The sequence below is a fragment of the Dipteris shenzhenensis genome, chromosome 6 (assembly GCF_047967505.1).
Source record: "Dipteris shenzhenensis isolate YYH24624 ecotype China chromosome 6, Dip_SZ_1.0, whole genome shotgun sequence".
Lineage (NCBI taxonomy): Eukaryota > Viridiplantae > Streptophyta > Polypodiopsida > Gleicheniales > Dipteridaceae > Dipteris > Dipteris shenzhenensis.
This window is the reverse complement of record NC_141601.1, coordinates 10,307,798-10,314,890: the sequence shown is the minus strand read 5'-3', so window position 1 is coordinate 10,314,890 and position 7,093 is coordinate 10,307,798. Positions and strand designations below refer to the sequence as shown.

The window sequence follows — 7,093 nt, the reverse complement described above, 5'->3', positions numbered from 1 at the left end:
AACGGTCAGGACGCCAAGTAGAGGGCTCATTAGGAGTTATTAGTCTAGAGAGGTTCCCAATTAGGAATTAGGAGGCGGTTGATAGAATCGCTTGATAGAAGGAAATCTATGAACTATATATAAGTAGTGGTTTGTTGTAATAGGGCACAGACCTTCCTTGCCCAATGTTTTTGTGAATGACAAGTTAGTGGTCCTATTGCTAGAGTGAGTGCTCCATCTCAAGCCGAGGTGTGAGTGTGTTTGTGCAGTTTCTAGTTGTTTGTATTGACCAAGGCCTTCTTTCATTCATACAAGCGACTTGCATATTCACCTCTCTATTTTTGAAATGCTTGTATTAGTTGACTCCATTCTTTTACTTGTCTTCATAAGGTTTTGCCCATGCCGCACAAACCTCATTAGTTCTTTAGCACAACGTTGCAACCAAGCATCGAGTAGGAATGTTTGCCAAGCATCTACTGGAGTGCAAGGGAGAGAGCATCATTCTACTAAGTATTGTGCACGCACTGGTCACCCAGCACTGAGTCACCAAGACTTTGAGAGGTGAGCAGAGCCAAGCGTCAACACCTATTTCAAGAGGAGGATGTTTAATGTATCACATCAATTCGATGTTGCTTTAACGTAATTCATGAGAGAGTATATGCCCTTGCAAGACTTCTTTATTCTCTTCCTTTTGATTTTGAAAAAGGGACATCGGATAGTGGAACCTTATTAGAATACCACAACTTATCTAAAATTTAGTGGGCTTAATAGTTTTTTATAAAAAAATCTAGGATAGACAATCTTTGCTAGAGCATGGTCCATTCCATGCGACAAGTGTTGTGAGATCGTTTGCATTGTAATTACTGAGATGTCGTAAGCTCCTTATCGCCATGTGACATTGAAACATGAGTTATAATTTTGTGGCCGGAATTCATCTCAACTTTTTTAAGCAATTCTGAAATACTTCCCAACAAAAGTTACCTTCTTGAGGCTTTAAAGCATGAATTCCTACTAACAACCAGTCTAGTCGATTGGATTGGCATTGATCCCTTTTGACTTGATGATTCGATAGTTTTGTTTCCCTTTGATTACTTGGACCATTGGGGAAAGTTGCGGAACCAATGGGCAAATGAGCAATCAAGCCTCACATAATGGGTGCCACACTTACAATGATTTCTCTCATTGCTAGTAAACGAAGGTCAAACTAGAAAGGCATCTTCTTTTATAGCAAACTTATCTAACAAGCAAGGAAACCACTGGAACTTTATCCAAAACTTTAACAATGATGAGGACTTTTAAGCAACATTTTCATAACCACACATGCATCTGGGAAAGAGCATGCGCGCACGCGCGCACACTTTTTTTTTGAATGAAAATGTAGTCACTATCCCAAAGTGGGATGTGCTCAAATACAACACACACACACACACACACACACACACATAGAGGGTTCCAAATGCTTTCAATCAAAGACTTAATAGTCCATGATTGCCTTAAATTTACTTATCTTTTGTTTTTATGATGCTACAAGCCAGCACGGTTATTTTGTTGCTCTCCAATTTTCTTTTTCTCTTGTGCTTTACATCAAGATGAGAACCAAATTTGTAGAAAATGAAAATCGCAAATTGCTCTAGCTTGAATACAAGTCAGATACACAATAAGTTAAAATATGAACATAAGGCTCAATACAATCTTCCCAAGCATTTTAAATATTTTGTTAAAAAGTAGATGAGGCCAAAATAGATACTTCTACACATATCCTTTCTCTACAATCAAAGGGATGCAAAGAGAAAATGAAAATCGTACATTGCTCTAGCTTGAATACAAGTCAGATACACAATAAGTTAAAATATGAACACAACGCTCAATACAATCTTCACAAGCATTTTAAATATTTTGCTAAAAAGTAGATGAGGCCAAAATAGATACTTCTACATAGATCCTTTCCCTACAATCAAAGGGATGCAAAAGGAGGCCTTTTAAGTGTTCAAACTAAATGTAACCCATGGCTTATCAATGCCATTCTTGTTACCAAGTGGAGCTGCTACTACTAAGCCACTTGATTGACATCTCAGTTGTATCATCTTCTTCATATTTCCATCCCTCATTGCCCAACCCATCATCTGAACTCAAACATGAAGCACATTATCGATGAATAATTGAAACATATCACAATTACAACAGACCCAACATAATTCACACTTGAATTAAAGATTAAATATCACATATTATAACACCTAGCAACCTAGCATGAGTATTAATTGGAGTCACCAAGATATCCACTAAGCTAATTGAGTCTTTAAGCATCCTAGCAATGTTGGGTCATTGATATCAACTGGAATAACCCATGCTATCAAGTACACTAAGTTGCCAATAGGTTAGTTAAGCATGTCCAAGCAAGCTTCACAAAATGAAACTTTTGTTGCATTCTCCAGGAATCTATGTTATCAAAGTTTTTCGCTCTACAAGCCCCATATGAGCAAAACTCAAATCTATTGTAAATTGCCTAAACAAGAAAATAACGCTACATAAAAAGATCCTTAACAATATTTGAACACAATGAATGCACTTTTGTGTCATTACTTATGATACTTGAAAAACAAAGAAAACGTTTATTATGGCACGGCCTTAAGGATCTATGCAGATATATTTTGCCTTGTACTCCATTACAAGAGAGTACGGTATGGGAAATTTTCATTTTCTAATGTGCTTTTCACACAACAATTAAGTCTGGATGCAAGCATTTTACAAGAACCAAATTATCATGCTTGCCATTAATCCTCTTTATGGCTACGATGTTACAATTTGATATGGTGACGTCAAGGGATTTGAGCCTCTAAAAGAACATTAAAATGTGTCAGGAAAAAAGCCTTTAAATCTTATTTTAATGGATTTGGAAGAGTAAGATCTCTAACTTTTACAATGGGAACGAAGTTGGTCAAACCAAGATAGATTGATAGTAAATCTCAAAAAAGGATCCTTAGACCAAGTCAAGATCTGGATAAGCTTGGGGCAAGCCACCAAGCCACAACCCACATTGAACATTATCAAGATTTATGTTTGATGCCCCCACTAACTTATCTTGATGAGCTAGGTATGCTAAGTCATCCATCAAATAAAATAACCTAAAAATAAGAATATCATAGTACATGACAAGCTTTTATGGCAATGCTGACATGGGACTAATAAGGAACGGTTGATAGGCTTTTATGCAAGTTAATAGCAAGAGGCCAACTATTGCAAAAGGGCCTAGATAGATGATTCACACAATATAAGGCACAAAATTGAGTCATTAATCGCTCCTAGGTTTTATCACCTTTCTCTCAAGTGATTGAACAAGTAGCTTATTTTGTTATTTGTCTTTCATAGTAGAAACCCATGTCATTGACACCAACAATTATCATGCCCCAATTTTCTTATCATTTTTAAAGCTCAACATTCTCTGAATAACTATTGAAACACAAAGTTTACACGCATGGTCATGGATGATGGTGAAGTATCAATTTCAATCATGGGTGACTAAAATGCAATAGGAAAGGAGCTGGATTCAATTTCTTTTCTCTCTCTACCGTTTGCACATTCTATGCGTGCAAGATCATTGTCACCATAGTTTTTTCTTTCATTTGGCAGATTGAAAATGTAAGATTAACACAATGCCTTACAAAGTGGAGCATAAGACGATGTTAGAGGATTGCTAGAGATAAAGAAAGAGATCACGAACATCCCACAGAGTTTGTCCAAAGGAAGCTCTTACAAAACAAGAAGTTTCACCATATATAAGCCACTATAAATGTTATCTAGATTGTAGATACCAATGATGAATCATTTTTACATCCACATTTACAAAGCCTCAATATATGAGCCCAAATACAAGGATACAAAATAACTGAAAGGCAGATTGGCATAAACTCGCCTAACCAAAGGGTAACATAGTTCCATTGATGATGATGTTGTGAAATACATTGAATAAACATTTTCACTATACCAAGAGCAAAGTGAATGGATCATGGACTCAAGCATATACTATGCAAAAGAGAACAATTAAAGCTTTACCTTTCATTAAATGCTACATTCTAGGCAAAGCTTTCTTACACCTAGATTGCTTTAGTTTTATAATCAAGGATGCTAACTATTGGACACAGGGGGATCATGTTAAGTTCCCAAACCTATGTTTGCATGTATCAAGTGGCTCAATACCAAGTTATAGGAGGATTCAAAATTGGGTGATTAGATTTTTCCTTAAGGACAAATTTCATTAGGGAGGCTAAAACCAACATGCTTGTGACAAGTTGCCAGGTTGGACGATACAATGGAGAAAGCAAGAGAATAATCAAGCTATTCTTTAGATCATTTTTTGCTTAGCTTGTTGGGATTAGTTTGTTGAGTAGTGGCCATACGAACACATAGCATGAATGATGAATCACAAGCATAGTGGCAATGGTGGCCTAGCTTGGAGAAACCAAGACTTGACCTCAAGAGGCTCTTCGTGTAAAAGGAGCCAAGAGAGGGATACCCCAAGGAATACTTAAGCTAGGAGGCGAATTGTTGAGCATGCCGTAAGGCTTATTGGGTTCCAACTTTGAAAACTCCTTAAGTTCTCCTCATGACTCTTTCTCCACTATAATCATGAACATATGAAAGTTGAGATTTTCTTTCTTCCGATAGGATGCTTTACATTTTAAAAATTTGTTTGAGTTAAGAAGCCCTTAACACTACTTTAATAATATCAATTATGTGAACTCATGGCACAATAAAGATGGATATTACAATCTTACAATTATACTCTCAACAATCATAAAAAATCAAGTGGAGAAACCAATTGAAATCGCTAAAATCTCTCATAGATTTGCACCCACATGAACATGATGGAGATTCATTGAAAGCTCCATGGAATTGCTAAGAAAACATGAATGTATTTATTTATTAGACACAACAAATACAGTTGTAATTTGTAGCCAACCATAATGTTAAAACAATTCAATCTATATTAGAGATTTCTCAATAATGGGAATAGAGCAAAAAGTACAATTATCCCAAACCCACCTTTCCTAAAGTGGCACTTGGCTTATCAGCATGTTGATCGGATGTGACAAGGCCTAAGGACAAAACTCTTTGAATGGCTTATACAATGCAAACTACACTTCTAAAGATGTTTAATCATCAAGTAATTCCATATCATGCATCTTGAGGGCCAGTTTTTAAAATGAGACAACGGGGGAAAAAGTTTCATTAGGATGTTTATGCTAAAAGATCAAGGTGGACACCTCTTGAGGTGCCACTCAAAATTCCATTTAGAAACCAAGTTGTCTCCTCCTTGATTAGCTCTTCCTTAATAATTAAGATACACCAAAAGGACCCAAAAAACTTGTAACTATAGGTGCTATGCTAACTGTAGATTTCCTCTAGAAAAGTAAATGTGATAGTACTTGTGCTTATCACAAGTTGTGTTAACTCACACATGTATGAACAGTGCTATAAATTATATATACCAAGATGAATGTAGGAACATGCCCAAACTCATCCTTTAAAAACACAACATAGTGCAATTTCAACATAATGCTATAAATTGCCCAATCAAGATCCACCCTTTTGATTCTATCATATGCATGTGGACAAGATCAAGGCCCTAGACTCTTTTGTAGAGAAGGATATGATTTTAATAATTAAGCGCGATGAGCTTTCTTCTCCTATTAAAGACGAGTTAGGCCACTTACAAAGCTTTTCATGTGTTCAAGTGTCTAGAAGGACGTGTCATGCTTCCAAACATCTTTTTTGTTTAATTAAGAACGTAGGACTTACAATCTAGTATTGAAGATATTCATTTGTATGAGCCTTCTTCCTCAACTCCTTTGGCTATGATCTTAAATTAATCAGCAGAACAACCAAGATCATACCTAGGGAAAAGATAGGTAATATAATACGGCATAAAAAGTAAATCCGATTCCAGTCAAACTTAATCTGAACTACCATTCAGATTCAAGTCGGTTTAGTGAGGACAACCGTGGAGTCATCGAATGAAATGCCTGCCACATGTCAATTGGGACATTGCAAAAGTCCGTTTTATTTAATAATGGCCTTAATACACAAAAGGTTGTTCTTAAGGCTTGGAACATATAGGATATTATGTACATCCCATATGCCTTTATTTACCAATACCTCTGATTTAATGAATTGATGAGTCTCCAGCTGAACATGATCACCCTAAATTTTCGTCTCAAGGTGGGAGAACCACGCTTTATGAGGAGAAAAATGGCTACATGCTTCTGAGTCAATGATCCATAACTGATCAACATAGTCATACTTCTATACTGGTAAAGCTTTTTTAGTACAAGAATTCTGCCATTTTGCAATGTTTGCACAACCTTTATTGTTTTGTTTTGACCCTCTTCTAGCCATGCCTACTTTTTTGTTATGGCATTTCAAGGCAAGATGACCAGGTTACTTATAGTAATAATAAGGACCCTTTTTCTTACGCTCCTTGCATGCATGATTATCCTTGTCACTATGTTGACATTTTGGAATTATCAGGCTGTTTTGGATTAAGACTAAATTGAGGTTTGAGTTTCTAAAATTACTTTCTACTCTTAGCCATTACGGTTATGTCATCCCGATTTTCTACTTTTTTACTTTGCCTTTTGGTTTCCTCAGTGGGCCTTTTATCTATATGAGAGAATGGTGACATAATGGTCCCACCTCTTAGGTTCTTAGCTCACTAGCTAGAGTACCATGGAAGCAGGTTCCAATAGTATCTCATGTTGACGAGGATGGCTGTAGGTCGACTTTGTTGCCCCTCCTCATGGTTTTTAGCATTGAAATGACCATGAAAAAAGTATTGATACAAAACTACTAGAATCAGCATTAAAATAAGGGTCAATGTTCAATGGATTTGTTTGTACGCTATCAAGATCATGCCCAAGGTTCGGAGGATCCATCAAGTCTTCACCTAGAGTATGGTGGCTTAGTTGACAGAGGGCAGATGTGCTTTCTCCATTGAGATGACCTCACCGACCTATCTATTAGATGGTAAGCAAGTCATCAGTCAAGACATTGGGGAGGTCTCCCCTCCAACTTGGTGGCACCTAGAGCTTTCACTAAAGGATAGTGGATGGGAGAC

General features: G+C 36.7%; 1 protein-coding gene across 1 annotated transcript in view; it reads right to left on the bottom strand.

Annotated features, from left to right (window-relative positions):
- Positions 1-1,789: 1,789 nt before the first annotated feature.
- The window catches only part of LOC147900763 (putative triglyceride lipase), a 162,291-nt gene continuing 156,987 nt past the window's right edge, over positions 1,790-7,093 (bottom strand). The window contains exon 19 of the mRNA XM_087375737.1: positions 1,790-2,102. The gene's annotated coding sequence lies outside the window, so the exon portion shown is untranslated. The remainder of the gene's footprint in view (positions 2,103-7,093) is intronic.